General features: G+C 45.1%; 1 protein-coding gene and 2 pseudogenes across 3 annotated transcripts in view; 1 reads left to right on the top strand and 2 right to left on the bottom strand.

The window, feature by feature from the left end:
• The window catches only part of LOC311110201 (uncharacterized protein), a gene marked incomplete at both ends in the record, with an annotated part of 397,005 nt that overhangs the window by 231,522 nt on the left and 148,664 nt on the right, over positions 1-16,819 (top strand). The window lies entirely within an intron of this gene.
• LOC311110177 (ecto-ADP-ribosyltransferase 5-like) lies at positions 3,018-3,745 on the bottom strand (annotated as a pseudogene). The gene has a single exon. The product of its transcript is annotated as an ecto-ADP-ribosyltransferase 5-like (transcript).
• On the bottom strand, positions 9,145-16,678 carry LOC311110175 (ecto-ADP-ribosyltransferase 5-like; annotated as a pseudogene). The gene is made up of 3 exons: positions 16,600-16,678; positions 10,125-10,233; positions 9,145-9,963 (listed from the first exon to the last, which is right to left on the bottom strand). The product of its transcript is annotated as an ecto-ADP-ribosyltransferase 5-like (transcript).

The raw sequence follows: 16,819 nt of genomic DNA, 5'->3' as shown, positions 1-16,819 counted from the left end.
TAGGGTTCCATCATATTGCATTCATATGGTGAGGTCTGTCAGATATGTGGTGGTTACAAATGATAGGAGACAAGGAAAGGAGACAAGGAAAGGAAGGAAACAGATTGAGACTATGGCCATATTGTTTGGTAACATAGGGCCACTGACTGTGGAGTTTATGATGGAGTTCAGCCACTGTTTAGGTAGCACCTAATCTAACAGTTATATATGTTTATACAACGGTTGGGTATAATCCTGAATGCTGATTGGTTAAAAGCGCATTCCAGCCGGTGTCTATTCCACAAGTTACCACCGGCTAAATCTATGACGTTAAAATGACTCTTTACTCTGTTCCATCTGACTGCGCAATCCACTGTCTCATCAGCCCAGGCAGGGAAGTTATAAACTTAAGATATTCATGATCATTTCCATGTCTTAGAGATATTGTGTTTTATAGTAGTGTCAAAGCAACAGTTAGTGTCAAAGTAACCTGTGGATAGACAGTACGTTATGACAGTTCACTGCCACCATGTTGCCTCTGTTGTCTCTGCTAGTCAACACGATGGCTGCTGAACGCTTCCTTCATTACCAAGTCCCGCCCCCTCTCTCCTCCAACCCCACTCATGACATTGGTAACGTTCCAGGCTGACTACATTGATGTCGCCTGCCAGATCTCACAACGCCTGGATTGGTGTTTAACATATCAGTTAACCAAATCATATGGTATAGCAATCTAATGCCCAATGGTTGCTGTGTGCAGCCTGACTGCAATATAGTCTGCCTTGAACGAGACCGTTCTCTCCTCGTTGTGGTTGATAGACTTTGCAGTGCTGAGCTCTGACCTCACAGACACAGGAAACTATTAACCCTGCTACTGCCCTCCCTCCCTCCCATCTCCTTCTGACCTCACAGACACAGGAAACTACTAACCCTGCTACTGCTCTCCCTCCCTCCCATCTCCCTCTGACCTCACAGACACAGGAAACTACTAACCCTGCTCCTGCTCTCCCTCCCTCCCTCCCTCCCTCCCTCCCTCCCTCCCTCCCTCCCTCCCTCCCTCCCTCTCTCTCTCTCTCCCTCCCTCCCTCCCTCCCTCCCTCTGACAGCCACATCTTCTCTCTCTGGTTAGCCAGCCTACTTGTTACTCTTTGGCCTCCAGTTTATTTCAAAGCCATGACTAAGTGTTACTGCTCTGTAAAACGATGTCTAATGATTCATTTGAAAGTTATCAGTAACATAATGGTGAATATAAACACACTATTGATGGGGTGGAGGTTATCAGTAACATAATGGTGAATATTAATTTATTAACTTATATTAACTCATAAAATGTTCAAGACATTACGTCAACAAATGATAATACGATGTGATGAGGAAAACACTAACCATTACAGGTTAAACTATTTATAACTGGATCATTATAACAGAAAGAAGGAAAGTTCCGATTACTTCATGGTACATTGGTGGGGGGTTGTGGAATAATCAGTGATATACAGGAATGATTAACATAATAAAGAGCATTAAGTAGCCTATAGCTGATGCTCTGCTGAATGAAGAAAAGCTGCTTCTCAGGATTGATTTTGTTCCATTTTGCAACTCCAATGCTCACTACTGTGTAGAGAACTTCACACCACAGCTTATTTAAAAAAAATTGTCGCAGAACCAAGTATCCTAATTTGAATAGAATAGGACAGAATAGAATAAAATAGAAAATCTTAATTGTCCATTAAAATATTTAATAAAATATATCACATTAGGAAAATATGGAATGATACCAGTCACCAGTCAGTCATCAGGGTGACTTCACTCATAACCTCTGACTGCTGTTTAGCTCTTTCCTAGCCTGAGTCCCAGATCTGTTTGTGCTGTCTTGCTAACTAGAGGTGTCAAAAAAGAAAATAATAATCACCCCTCTCCCCCACATAAAAAATATTTTCACATGACCCTCCCCTTGTACTCTCAAAAAATGTGCAGACCCTCCCACTATTAAAATTAACAACAACAAAATGTATTACCACCATAAATAACAATAACTGTAGCAATATGTGTAAAAATATATAGACACTTCCGGTCAAAAGTTTTAGAACACCTACTCATTCAAGGGTTTTTCTTTATTTTTACTATTTTCTACATTGTAGAATAATAGTGAAGCCATCAAAACTATCAAATAACACATAGTCCATCATTACTTTAAGACATGGTCAGTCAATACAAAACATTTCAAGAACTTTGAAAGTTTCTTCAAGTGCAGTCGCAAAAACCCTCAAGCGCTATGATGAAACTGGCTCTCATGAGGACCGCCAAAGGAATGGAAGACCAAGAGTTACCTCTTTTGCAGAGGATAAGTTCATTAGAGTTAACGGCTTCAGAAATTGCAGCCCAAATAAATGCTTCACAGAGTTCAAGTAACAGACAAATCTCAACATCAACTGTTCAGAGTAGACTGTGTGAATCAGGCCTTCATGGTCGAATTGCTGCATCAAGTTTATTTCGAAGCCATTAGTTTAATTTATTTCTACAAATATTTAGAAATAGTTTCATCTTAGTTTAAATCTAAATATCTTTGTAGCCACTTCTAATTCTACCTGAGAACAAACTAATTTTCTTCAAGTGAGCTGAAATTAATATATTTATAACAGATGTGCAGGTTGTGGATAAATAGGACAGGAGATGTAATAATACTAAATGCTTTTCTTTATTGGTTTTAACAAAAGCTGCAATGCACATGACAACAAATGCCAATTCACTGGCAGAAGAAATGTTAACAATCTAAGCAAACAATGTGGGTAACATTTACAACAGTACAGATGAATGTAAACAAACAGAGTGTACATGCTAACAAATGTCAACAAATCACAAATTACAATTCGATTCAATGTCAACAAATTACTACACAATATCAAGAAATATAACCTTGATCTGAATCTGAGCAAGCAATGTGGGTTAAACAGTTTTTAACAGGATCATTACAACTGAAAGAAGGAACGTGACCTTTTTGTTTTGACAGATTACTTAATTGTACATTAGTGGGGGAATGATCAGTGATATACAGTAATTATCAACATAATATAGAGCATTATGTAGCCTTTTCCTGATGTGCGGTTGAATGCAGAAAAGCTGCTTCTCATGTTTGATTTTGCTCCATTTTGCAACTTGCACTTCAAGTCACTCTGAACTCCAGTGTTCACTAGTGTGTAGATGACTTCACACCACAAGTTATTCTCTTGTGACTTCGTCTGGATGTGAATACCTCATAGGGAGGAATTAAGACTTCTCTCTCTCTCCAGTAAATACAGAGTAATATGATATGTCAGCTCCAAAATGTGGAGATCTCAAAGCAGGACGTCGTTCCAAATGAATCTCTGCCTATTTTCAGGTCTGGAGTGCTCGAGGCGAAGCTGCCGAAACAGATAATTTTGTTAATAACGTTTTGATCAAAATAAACGTTGGTTCTACGGTAGGTGGTCATACATGTTGTTTGACTTCGTTTGAGCATTTGAATGGCCTCAGTTAGATAGAAGTGCAGGGAATGGTACTGGAGTGATGCTGTCCCATAATTAGATCTACCATCTCTAACTTGTCTGTTGAAGTCCAGGTAGATATTGGGCTTTTCATTTGTGTACTCATATATAGCCATGGAATGTTCTTTTTTCAGTTCATGGATAGATGGTTTGGCCTTTTGTCCTGCTTTGTTCAGGGCATTATTGAAGTCTGAATTTGTATTTTTCTCACGTGGGAGGTAGACTGTGTTCACCTCATTGTGCATGTAGTTAGATAGCCTGGTGGGTAAGAGCGTTGGGACAGTAACCGAAAGGTAGCTGGGTCAAATCCACTCTAACCACAAGGCCACTGACTTGTTTTTAGGTGTAATAGCCATTCAATAGAGCTTGTGTCAGAAAGCTCACATTCCACACTCAACGGTTTGCATTACTCCACCACCTTATAAGGCAGGGGTCAGCAACCCTGTTCCTGGAGTGCCGCAGGGTGTTGCCCCAACTAGGCTCCACACCAGACCAACTGAGCTAAATGATCAGTTCAGTGATTGCCTAAGTTCAACACACCTGGTCTTCCAGGTTGGTTAAATCAAAAACATCATGTGTCTATGGAACTCCAGGACCAGGGTTGCCTGCCTCTTTTATAAGGTATCTCTACCGAGATAAACAGTCCCATTAACAGACATACACTCCATGACCCCAAACTCTCCCACTGCACTGTGTGGTCACTGGTCAGTCATGATTACGGTCACTCAGGTTGTAACAAAGTTATGGATGACCACTGGTTGCTATTTGGCAAATGTCCAGGAAAAGGTGTGTTTAGTTTAAACAGAACCACATTTCTGAAAATGTTTGTGGCTCTTTGAGGATGTGTGACCATCATCTTCTTCATTCAGTTACAATGATCTTAGTGGTGAATTTACCAGAACTGGAGCCCGATATAGTTTTGTAGAAGACTTCAGGTTTCCTGTCTGCAGACTGTCTGAAAAGATCTACTGATACTTGGTCAGAGAGCTGGCTCTATAGGTTAATAACAGATCTACAGTGTATAAAGATGACATGAGATGTAATCATTCTCAATGCTTTTCTTTATTGCTTTCAACAAAAGCTGCAGGGCAAATTTATAGGCTCCTTTATTTCAATATTTTAAACAATGACAATGTCAAGAAAGAAAAACATACATTTACAAGCAAAGCAAGATTTTCTTAACAGGATCATTACAACCAAGATATGGAAAGTGGTTTAGATTCCTCATCATTGTAGTAATTGCATCATTGTTTCTGGATGGAATGATTAGTGATATACAGTAGTTATCAACACAATAAAGAGCATTATGTAGCCTGTATCTGATGCTCTGATTAATGTATCAAAGCTGCTTCTCAGGTTTGGATCTGCTCCATTGTAAACCCATCTGCAGTTCATGTTGCTCTTAGATATTCCAGTGCTCTTCAGTGTATAGATGACATCACACCACATGTTTGTCTGGACATCAGTGACTCTAAAGACCTCATAGGACGGGATTAAAACCTCACTCATTGATATCGGCAGAGTAATATGTCAGGTTAGCACCAACACCTGTGTTGATCTCAAAGCAGGACGTGTTGCAAAAATATGTAATGACTTATTTAAAGAACTGGAGGCAAAGAATCAGAAACGGATCTCTTTGTTTAGAACATTCCGATCAAAATACACCTTGGTTCTACGGTAGGTGGTCCTACATGTTGTTTGACTTTGTTTGAGAATCTGAACGGCGTCAGTTAGATAGAAGTGCAGGGAATGGTACTGGAGTGATGTTCCATACCCATATCTTCCTTCTCTAACTGCTTTGTTGAGGTTAGGGTTTGTTATATGTATACAAATACAGTTGAAGTCGGAAGTTAACATACACTTAGGTTGGAGTCATTAAAACTCGTTTTTCAACCACGCCACACATTTCTTGTAGAATAATAGTGAAGACATCAAAACTATGAAATAACTCGTATGGAATCATGTAGTAACCAAAAAAGTGTTAAACAAATCAACATATGTTTTATATTTGAGATTCTTCAAATAGCCACCCTTTGCCTTGATGACAGATTTGCACAGTCTTGGCATTCTCTCAACCAGCTTCATGAGGTAGTCACCTGGAATGCATTTCAATTAACAGGTGTGCCTTGCTAAAAGTTAATCTGTGGAAATTCTTTCCATCTTTGATTTTTGGTTCCAACCGCCGTGTCTTTGTGAGATGCAGACTAGGTGAACGGATGATCTCAGCATGTGTGGTTCCCACCGTGAAGCATGAAGGAGGAGGTGTGATGGTGTGGGGGTGCTTTGCTGGTGATACTGTCTGTGATTTATTTAGAATTCACTTAACCAGCATGGCTACCACAGCATTCTGCAGCGAGAGGCCATCCCTTCTTGTTTGCGCTTAGTGGGACTATCATTTGTTTTTAAACAGGACAATGACCCAACACACCTCCAGGCTGTGTAAGGGCTATTTGACGAAGAAAGAGAGTGATGGAGTGCTGCATCAGATGACCTGGCCTCCACAATTACCCGACATCAACCCAATTGAGATGGTTTGGGATGAGTTGGACTGCAGAGTGAAGGAAAAGCAGCCAACAAGTGCTCAGCATATGTGGGAACTCCTTCAAGACTGTAGGAAAAGCATTCCAGGTGAAGCTGGTTGAGAAAATGCCAGGAGTGTGCAAAGTTGTCATCAAGTCAAAGGGTGGCTACTTAGAAGAATCTGAAATCTAAAATATATTTTGATTTGTTTAACACTTTTTTGGTTACTGCATGATTCCATATGTGTTAATTCATAGTTTTGATGTCTTCACTATTATTCTACAATGTAGAACATAGTAAAAATAAGAAAAACCCTGGAATGAGTAGGTGTGTGCAAATGTTTGTCCAGTACTGTACATACAAACAAACGCACACACACACACACACACACACACACACACACACACACACACACACACACACACACACACACACACACACACACACACACACACACACACACACACACACACACACACACACACACACACACACACACACACACACACACACACACACACACACACACACACATACAAACGTACACACACACACACACACACACACACACACACACACACATGCATGCAGTAAACACCAAGTGACTTCTGAGAGTTGTTTGTTCACACTTCTTTCATACTGATCTATGTGAGAACATGACTAACATCATCAACACACTGCTGAACTCATCATCATCATCCTTCCCCTCTAATCAGGGACTGATTCAGGCCTTGAATACTAAAAGCCAAAATACCACTTGAATCAATCAATCACCCAGAATAAAGGAATACAGCACTACAGTGAAGCTTGAGGCCCCCAGTCCAGGGTTTCCCAACCCTCTCCTCAGGGACCACCAGACATTTCACATTTTAGTTTTAGCCCTAATCTGACACACCTGACTCAGTCTACTAACCATCAACCCCTTGACTAATTGATGCAGGTGTTCCTGTCTGGTGGTCCCTGAGGAGAGGGTTGTCTGGTGGTCCCTGAGGAGAGGGTTGTCTGGTGGTCCCTGAGGAGAGGGTTGTCTGGTGGTCCCTGAGGAGAGGGTTGTCTGGTGGTCGCTGAGGAGAGGGTTGTCTGGTGGTCCCTGAGGAGAGGGTTGTCTGGTGGTCCCTGAGGAGAGGGTTGTCTGGTGGTCCCTGAGGAGAGGGACCACCAGACATGCCCTATAGGCACTCGTTCCTGGAGCGCCGCAGGAACTTCTTGTTTTAAATTTAACCGACCTGGAAGACCAGGTGTGTTGAATTTAAGCAATCACTGAACTGATCCCTACTGTGTGAGACTGGATTTGAATAACCCTAGTCTAAGCTTTCTCGGTCAATCATTACTTTAGCTGGTTAATTGAAATGCTGCCCTCTACTGGTAAATGTGAAGAATGCTCCATGTCACTACAGCCTGCCTAGACCAAAGCATCTGTCAATCATCTTCAACCCTCTACTTAAAAAAACAGATAAAGCAACAGCTCACGGCACAACGCCTCTCCCCTATTTGACCTAGATAGTTTGTGTGTATGTATTGATATGTAGGCTACGTGTGCCGTAAACATTTTTTTATGTAGTTCTGTCCATGAGCTGTTCTTGTCTATTAATGTTCTGTATTATGTCATGTTTCATGTTTTGTGTGGACCCCAGGAAGAGCAGCTGCTGCTATAGCAACAGCTAACGGGGATCCTAATAAAATACCAAATACCAAATAAAACGTTTGTTTCACCAGAATCCAACTCCTAAATAAGTGTGAGACAGTCATATGAATATGAAAACCCCTTTATCAGATCAATTAAAAAAAGGTCAATATGTAAAATCTATCCTTGATTGTTGTGCTATTTGATGTTTATTGTCAACCTGCCTCATAGACAAACCCCATAGACCGTGTCCGACATCGGTCTTACCTACTACTTACTAAAACTACTGAGTTCTGATCATACAACGTACTATTTAGAATGTAGTCTCGCAAGCCAGCCGGATCTCTCACATTAATGTTTCACTACATGGTAATCTGTCTGGTTATTACGAGGCTATTTAGAATGTACAGTCTAGTTAAAATGGATGCAGTAAGCCACAAATACTAACATACTAGGCTCACCCACACTGAGAATACATCTTCTAATCTTGGTACAGTGTCTCCACTTAACTTATTGTCAGCTGATTATCAACTGGGTCTGAAGTGACAATTCTCTTCCTCAATAGCATGCAGTGACATCCTGGCATTTAAAGCATACTCAATATTAGAAATGTCACATACTATAAAACGTTGTATTTTCGCATATCCATCAGCCTACTTGTTAGTTTGGGGAGTCGGACACGGCCAGTGTGTTTTTTCTTATGGTAGAACAACATACCAGACAGTACCCTACATATAGTCGTTTCTCTCTTTTAACCTTTGGCCTAAAGTGTTCTTACACGTTATCAACGTGTGTCGGTTATGCTTCATTGAGTCTCTCAAACCAGTTTTGCCAGTTGAACAATGTACTTAAAAAACCGACAGAATATCACTCGCATGAAAACGTGTTTAGGATTGATGCTGTAGCTATATCATTCATCTTTGTTTTGTCTCTCCCACTCAACTTCATGCTGTTCTCTCCTGGTTGTGATTGGTTGATTGAGCAGTATGGAGCTCAGGGGCTGATCTAGGATCCCCTGTCCATGTAATCTTATTCATTATGATCTAAAAGGCGAAACTGATCCTAAATCAGCACTCTTACTCTGAGAGGCTTATGGCCCCTTACTTCACAGACAAAGGAAACGACTAACCCTTCTCAGTGCTCTCTCACCCAACTCTCTCTCTCAGCCTGAGAGCCCTCGCAGTTTTATTTTATTTTCACTCTTGGTATTCTTACAACCCATTAAGAACTGACCTTGAGTCAGTATGTCTGGTATAATTCATTTCAGATTAGACTTGACAGGACACCGTGCAATCCTGTCAAGACTTGCATAGCGTGAAAGGTAATAAAACTGTAGGATTTTGTAAACCATGTAATGTGAAGCAAGCTTTAAAGCCATTACTAACTTATCATTTCTTTGTACAGCCATTATGCATGAGAGTCAAGCACATAAGGACATTTGAAGGATTTTGAAAATGGTGTAATGTGAAAGAAGCTTTATCATGTCAGCCACAATGTCACTCAAATGTGTATGTGATGATAGTGGCTGGTTCTCTTTGGTTTCATCTCGGCAGTGGATTCACCTCCACTCAAAATCAATTTGCAATTCAGATCACTGTCTCCTCCTTTGCTCTTTAGTGTACAGACAACTTTACACAACAGGTTATTCACTGGTGACTTTGTCTGGATTTTGGTGACTTCAAAAATCTCATATGGTGGAATTGAAAATTATTTATCTTCAGGAAAGGCTGAGTAAGAAGTTAGCTCAGTGCCAAAGCAAGTGTGGGTCTCAAAGCAAGACACATTCCCAAAGTTGGTTAAGTCGGATCTCAAAGAGCTTGCGGCGAAGGTGCCGAAACGGATCTCGTGGTTGAGAACACTCAGATCAAACTTCTTGTTGGTTCTGTGAAAGGCTTCCTTACATGCCCCTTGTCTTTCTCTAAGAATCTGAATGGCATCAGTCAGGTAGAAATGCAGTGCATGGTACATGAATGATGTCACGTATGCAGAATTGCCCTCTTGAACTGCTTTGTTAAAGTCCAGGTAGATCGATTTGGAATTCAATCTGGGTAGATTTTTTGCGTACAAATAGATAGCAGTGGAATGCTCTGTTTTCAAAAGGTCTCCATGTGGTATAGCATGTGGTTTTGCTATGTTCCAGGATGTGTTGAATTGAGGATTAGTGTTTAACTCATTGTAGAGGTGCATGTTTTCAACCTCCATTAACATTAGACCTCTGCAACCATCATATTTGTCATCAACAGAAGAACGGACCATGTCTAGAGGTAGAATCTCTTGCATCCCTCCATCTTGAATCCCTCCATTCTGAGTTTCTCCATCCTGTAACGGTGAAATTTTTTGGAAACGTTTCCACTGATTAGACTTATGGCAACCTGTTCTACAGTTTGGAAACACTGATCTACTGTAGTGGCAAACATTGACAATTGAATATGTAATATATTTTTGTTTTATTTATTTGATTAAAATGTTAAATATCTCACCTTTGATTTGGGAATGCCGAAGATCAAAGCAAAGATTACCATCAAAACAAGCAGAAACATAACAGAAAAGGTGATTGTCTTCTTTGTGTGTAGGTCATGTGATTTCCATCTAATGACGTGAAAGAAGGAAGTAGAAGGGGACAGTTAATTTCAACAAGAAACCAGTGCTGTGTTCGAATACCCATACTAACATACTGTATACTACATACTTAATGAGTATATACTACATACTATTAGTTCATTTTAGTATATTGTAAACGAACGGTATCCTTACAGCTGAGTATACTAGAACTTTGCCTGTCTACCGGAAGTTGATGCTGTTGCTGTGCAAGTTCTTGCTAGCTTGTTAGCATCACAAATGACTAGTTAGACATCTTACGACTTCATTAACAATGTTCATTGAGAACGCACAACGACTATTCCACTTAGCTAAGCTAAGAATGACGTGAATAATAAAGTCAATAGACGTTGGGAAGTTAGTTAGATAGCATATTGTCACGGTTTCGGCCGAGGCTGCTCCTCCTCCTTGCTCGGGCAGGTTTCGGCGGTCGTCGTCCCCGGAGTACTAGCTGCCACCGTTGTATGTTTCATGTTCGTTTGGTTTTGTCTTGATGTTGTACACCTGTTTCTAGTTAGTGCTCCTTAGTGTCCTATTTAGTTCTCGTTGTGTGTGTCAGGTGTTGTGTGTGATTACGCTTCTGTTTGGTGTTCTGTGCTACGTGTTTCCCTCCGTTGTTTTGGAGAGGTGTTCGCACATGTTAGTGCGCCTTTAGTTTGACGCCTGTGTGCACCTTTATTTCGCCTCCGGGCTTGTTGTGCTCGTGTACTACGTGAATATTTCACTAAAATCTTTTGGACTTAGTTTCTGCGTCCTGCGCTTGATTCCTGCACCACACCCACCTTCAGCACCCGTGACAGAATCACACACCATATATATGGAATCAGCAGGAGCAACGACCACAACTGAGTCGCTGGAGGAGCATGTCCGCGGCCAGGATGACCAGATCAGACAACTGGGGACCGCTCTACAGGATGTCATCAACACCCTGCACCGATGGGAGTCCAGAGGGGTACCCACACCTCCACCTACCTTGCCACCCCCATCGGCCGGTCCACCAGTCCCAGGTCCGGAACCCAGTGGGATTCGGCTCTCGCTCCCGAGGGCGTATGACGGCACAGCTGCCGGGTGTCAGGGGTTCCTCCTGCAGGTGGAGCTCTACCTGGCCACTGTACGCCCGGTGCCCTCGGGACACGAGAGCGTTTCCGCCCTCATCTCCTGTCTCACGGGCAAGGCGTTGGAATGGGCCAACGCCGAGTGGAGGAGGATGGATGCCACCACCATCTCCTACGCGGAGTTCTCCCGTCGCTTCAAGGCCGTGTTCGACCATCCACCTGAGGGCAAAGCGGCGGGGGAGCGGCTATTCTACCTGAGACAGGGGAGGAGGAGCGCACAGGCGTTCGCACTGGAGTTCCGGACTCTAGCGGCAGACGCAGGGTGGAATGAACGGGCCCTCATCGACCATTTTCGATGTAGCCTACGGGAGGACGTTCAACGTGAGTTGGCCTGCAGGGACACCAATTTCACCTTCGACCAGTTGGTCGACATGTCCATCCGTCTGGACACCCTGCTGGCCACCCGTGGACGTCCCGAGTGGGGTCCGTCCATTCCACCCTCCAGCACCTCCGAGCCGAGCCCTATGGAGCTCGGGGGTGCTGGCGCTAGAGAAAGGAGGAGGAGGAGCCCGAGGGGGCCTGTCCCCTGCACCAATTGCGGTCGTGGAGGGCACACTGCGGCCAGGTGCTGGGGAGGGTTTCCAGAGGGAGGAGACAACAGGCCACGCACTGGGGAGCCTTCCCAGGTGAGTAGACGCCCCACTTACCCAGAGCTCTCTGTTGTGCACTTTTGTATACCTGTTCGTTTTCCACAGGTTGCACCTCATTCCCAGCATAAGGCGCTAGTAGATTCAGGCGCAGCTGGGAATTTTGTTGATCGGAAGTTTTGTTTAGATTTAGGGATTCCTCTCCTGCCTGTTGACAAGCCTTTTCCCGTTCATGCCTTAGATAGCCGCCCGTTGGGGTCGGGGTTGATTAGGGAGATCACAGCGCCACTTAGGATGTGTGCGCAGGGGGGTCATGAGGAGACTATACAGCTATATCTGATCGACTCTCCTGCGTACCCGGTGGTGCTGGGAATTCCCTGGTTAAGTACCCATAACCCTGCCATTTCGTGGCAACGGAGAGCTCTCAATGGGTGGTCTGCTCAGTGTGAGGGGCGATGTCTGGGTGTTTCCGTGGGGGCGACTTCGGTGGAAAGTCCAAACCAAGTGCCCGCACTGCACATTCCGCCTGAATATGGGGATTTGGCTATCGTGTTTAGTAAAGCTAGGGCGACACAGTTGCCTCCTCATAGACAGGGGGATTGTGCGATTGATCTCCAGGCAGGAGCAGCGCTCCCACGGAGCCACGTGTATCCTTTGTCTCAAGAGGAGAGAAAAGCTATGGAGACTTACATAGCCGAATCTTTGAGACAGGGATACATACGGCCCTCCACTTCTCCCGCGTCCTCAAGCTTTTTTTTTGTGAAGAAAAAAGATGGAGGGTTGCGCCCGTGCATTGATTACCGTGGTCTCAATCAGATTACTGTGAAATACAGTTATCCACTCCCTCTGATTGCGACCATGACGGAGTCATTGCACGGAGCACGGTTTTTCACAAAACTGGATCTCAGGAGCGCGTATAACTTGGTGCGCATTAGGGAGGGCGACGAATGGAAAACAGCGTTTAGTACCACTTCGGGTCATTTCGAGTATCTCGTCATGCCATACGGGTTGATGAATGCTCCATCAGTCTTCCAATCCTTCGTGGATGAGATTTTCCGGAATATGCAGGGGCAAGGGGTGGTCGTGTACATTGATGACATTCTAGTGTACTCGCCTACCCGAGCCGAGCATGTAGCCCTGGTGCGTCTTGTATTGAGGAGGCTGTTGGAATACGACCTGTATGTCAAGGCAGAGAAATGTCTGATTTTCCAGGAGTCGGTCTCCTTTTTGGGTTATCGGTTGTCCGCGTCAGGGGTGAGAATGGAAGTGGACCATGTGTCAGCCGTGCGTAATTGGCAAACCCCAACCACTGTCAAAGAGGTGCAGCAGTTCTTGGGCTTTGCGAATTACTACCGGAGGTTTATCCGGGGTTTTGGACAGGTGGCAGCTCCCATCACGTCCCTTCTGAAAGGGGGTCCGGTGCGCCTGCAGTGGTCAGCTGAGGCGGACAGGGCCTTTGGGAGACTGAAGGACCTGTTTACGTCGGCTCCGGTGTTGGCGCATCCGGATCCCGCCTTACCCTTTCAGGTCGAGGTGGACGCGTCTGAGGCCGGTATAGGGGCCGTACTCTCTCAACGGTCCGGCACGCCACCTAAACTCCGCCCCTGTGATTTTTATTCTAAATGCTCAGCCCGGCGGAGCGAAATTATGACGTCGGGGACAGGGAGCTGTTAGCTGTAGTTCAGGCCCTTAAGGTGTGGAGGCATTGGCTTGAGGGAGCTCAACACCCTTTCCTCATTTTGACTGACCATCGGAACCTGGAGTACATCCGGGCAGCGAGGAGACTGAACCCTTGCCAGGCTCGATGGAGTATGTTTCTCGCCAGGTTCATATTTAAAATCACGTACATCCCTGGGTCCCAGAACGGTAAGGCAGATGCGCTGTCCCGGCGGTATGACACGGAGCCGTTGAGCCTACTCCCATACTACCGGCGTCTTGTCTTGTGGCACCGGTTGTGTGGGAGGTCGATGCTGAAATCGAGCGGGCGTTGCGTGCCGACCCTAGCCCTCCACAGTGTCCTGTGGGTCGGAAGTACGTTCCGCTCGAGATTCGGGATCGACTCATTTACTGGGCTCACACGTCATCCTCCTCTGGACATCCGGGTATTGGCCGGACAGTGCATTGTCTTAGCACTAAATACTGGTGGCCCACGTTAGCCAGGGATGTGAGGGTTTATGTCTCCTCCTGCTCGGTGTGCGCCCAGTGTAAGGCGCCCAGACACCTGCCCAGGGGTAAGTTACAACCCCTGCCCGTTCCACAACGACCATGGTCCCACCTCTCAGTGGATTTTGTGACAGACCTTCCCCCCTCGCAGGGGAATACCACCATCCTGGTCGTTGTGGACCGGTTCTCTAAGGCCTGTCGTCTTCTCCCTATGTCGGGTCTTCCTACTGCCCTACAGACCGCAGAGGCACTATTTACCCACGTCTTCCGGCATTACGGGGTACCCGAGGATATAGTGTCTGATCGAGGCCCCCAGTTTACCTCCTGAGTCTGGAGAGCGTTCATGGAGCGTTTGGGGGTCTCGGTGAGCCTTACCTCGGGGTACCACCCGGAGAGCAATGGGCAGGTAGAACGAGTCAACCAGGATGTGGGTAGGTTTCTGAGGTCGTGTTGCCAGGACCGGCCTGAGGAGTGGGCTCGGTATATTCCCTGGGCCGAGATGGCCCAGAACTCTCTCCGACACTCCTCTACCAACCTAACCCCCTTCCAATGTGTGTTAGGTTACCAGCCGGTTCTGGCACCTTGGCAGCAGAGCCAGACCGAGGCCCCTGCGGTGGATGATTGGATGAGGCGCTCGGAGGAGACGTGGAACGCTGCACACGTCCACCTGCAGCGGGCCATCCGTCGACACAAGGCGAGTGCCGATCTCCACCACAGTGAGGGGCCGGTGTACGCACCTGGAGATCGAGTCTGGCTCTCAACCAGAAACCTGCCCCTCCGCCTGCCCTGCCGGAAGCTGGGTCGGCGGTTTGTGGGGCCTTTTAAAGTCCTGAGAAGACTGAACGAGATGTGTTATAGGTTACATCTGCCTATTGAATATAAGAATATTAACCCCTCGTTCCATGTGTCTCTTCTCTGGCCGGTGGTAGCTGGTCCACTCCAGGAAGGTGAGATAGGAGAGACTCCTCCGCCCCCACTGGACATCGAGGGGGCTCCGGCGTACACCGTTCGGTCCATCTTGGACTCAAGACGCCGGATGGGGGTCTCCAGTATCTCGTGGAGTGGGAGGGGTACGGCCCGGAGGAGCGGTGCTGGGTGCCGCAGAGGGACATCCTAGACCCGTCTCTCCTGTCGGAGTTCCACCGGGGGCATCCCACGCGCCCTGCTCCGCGTCCTCCTGGTCGTCCCCGAGGCCGGGGTCGGCGCACAGCTGGAGCCGCGCATCAAGGGGGGTGTACTGTCACGGTTTCGGCCGAGGCTGCTCCTCCTCCTTGCTCGGGCAGGTTTCGGCGGTCGTCGTCCCCGGAGTACTAGCTGCCACCGTTGTAAGTTTCATGTTCGTTTGGTTTTGTCTTGATGTTGTACACCTGTTTCTAGTTAGTGCTCATTAGTGTCCTATTTAGTGCTCGTTGTGTGTGTCAGGTGTTGTGTGTGATTACGCTTCTGTTTGGTGTTCTGTGCTACGTGTTTCCCTCCGTTGTTTTGGAGAGGTGTTCGCACATGTTAGTGCGCCTTTAGTTTGACGCCTGTGTGCGCCTTTATTTCGCCTCCGGGCTTGTTGTGCTCGTGTACTACGTGAATATTTCACTAAAATCTTTTGGACTTAGTTTCTGCGTCCTGCGCTTGATTCCTGCACCACACCCACCTTCAGCACCCGTGACACATATAGTTAATATACTGGCAAGTTCAATGTATTAGTAGCCAACCAACGTTAGGTAGCTAGCTAACATACCAGTACATACAATCAACTGCTGTAATGATATGCTATGCGGTTCGTAAGGCTAGCGTACCTAAGAAATTGTCACCCAACATAACATGTAACGTCACTTATTTCAAAAGGCATTACATTATTACATTGCTCAACATTTTCTTAACATTTGTCGTAATAAGTTAAAGCAATGAATTTGTATCCACTCTCGTCGGACTTCAGCTACATATTTTCTGCAATTTTCTTAAAATCTGAAAATGCTGTGAAGCCACGCCCATTCTCTGAAGAATTGCATTATGGGCCCCAAAAGCACGGAAATAGTGTCCACTGCTTGTTTACTTTGTATTTTGGCTAATGTAGTACAACATCAGGGAACTTTTGGCATGCTAAATATATCCATACTATGACCAATAAGCATACTACATACTCCATTTACGTCACAAATAGTATGGTTAGTGCGGTTAGTATGAGTATTCGAACACAGCTCAGGTCTTACTGCGCCTGTTCCAAAGATATTGATATTAAGAGGTAGAATTGGAAGAACTTGAAATGAAATTACCGGTAAATGTAAATGTGACATTTGTAATATCTGCCATCAAATGTATTTGTTCTCGCTAGTTAGTCACTTTTACTTATCACTCATAAGCCAGTGTTATACTCTGTGAGAGGGCAAAGTTACTACTATTATCATTCTTTAATCATTACTTTTCAGTGTCTTTTGCACGTGAAATAATCTGTAGAAAACTGGGTGTACAGGTGTTATGTACATATATTACATTCTTACCTGTTACTTCAGTTCTGGTCACTCAACGTTACGGTATCCTTTTTTGTGAGGCCAAGTTATGAGCAAAACCTCTTAATCCTCTTCTTTTGTGTTTTCTGTTGTTATGTCAATTCGCAAAACAGGTTTTGTTTTTATGGAACCACCCATGTATGACAGATCACTGGTGTTTCTGGTCCTTGGTGACTTTAGCCCTGAGTACACCTTGCATTACAGTCCTAGC

The sequence above is a fragment of the Coregonus lavaretus genome, assembly GCF_964263955.1.
Source record: "Coregonus lavaretus genome assembly, contig: SUPER_35_unloc_2, whole genome shotgun sequence".
NCBI classification, from domain to species: Eukaryota; Metazoa; Chordata; class Actinopteri; order Salmoniformes; family Salmonidae; genus Coregonus; species Coregonus lavaretus.
This window is presented reverse-complemented; position numbering and strand designations above follow the sequence as displayed.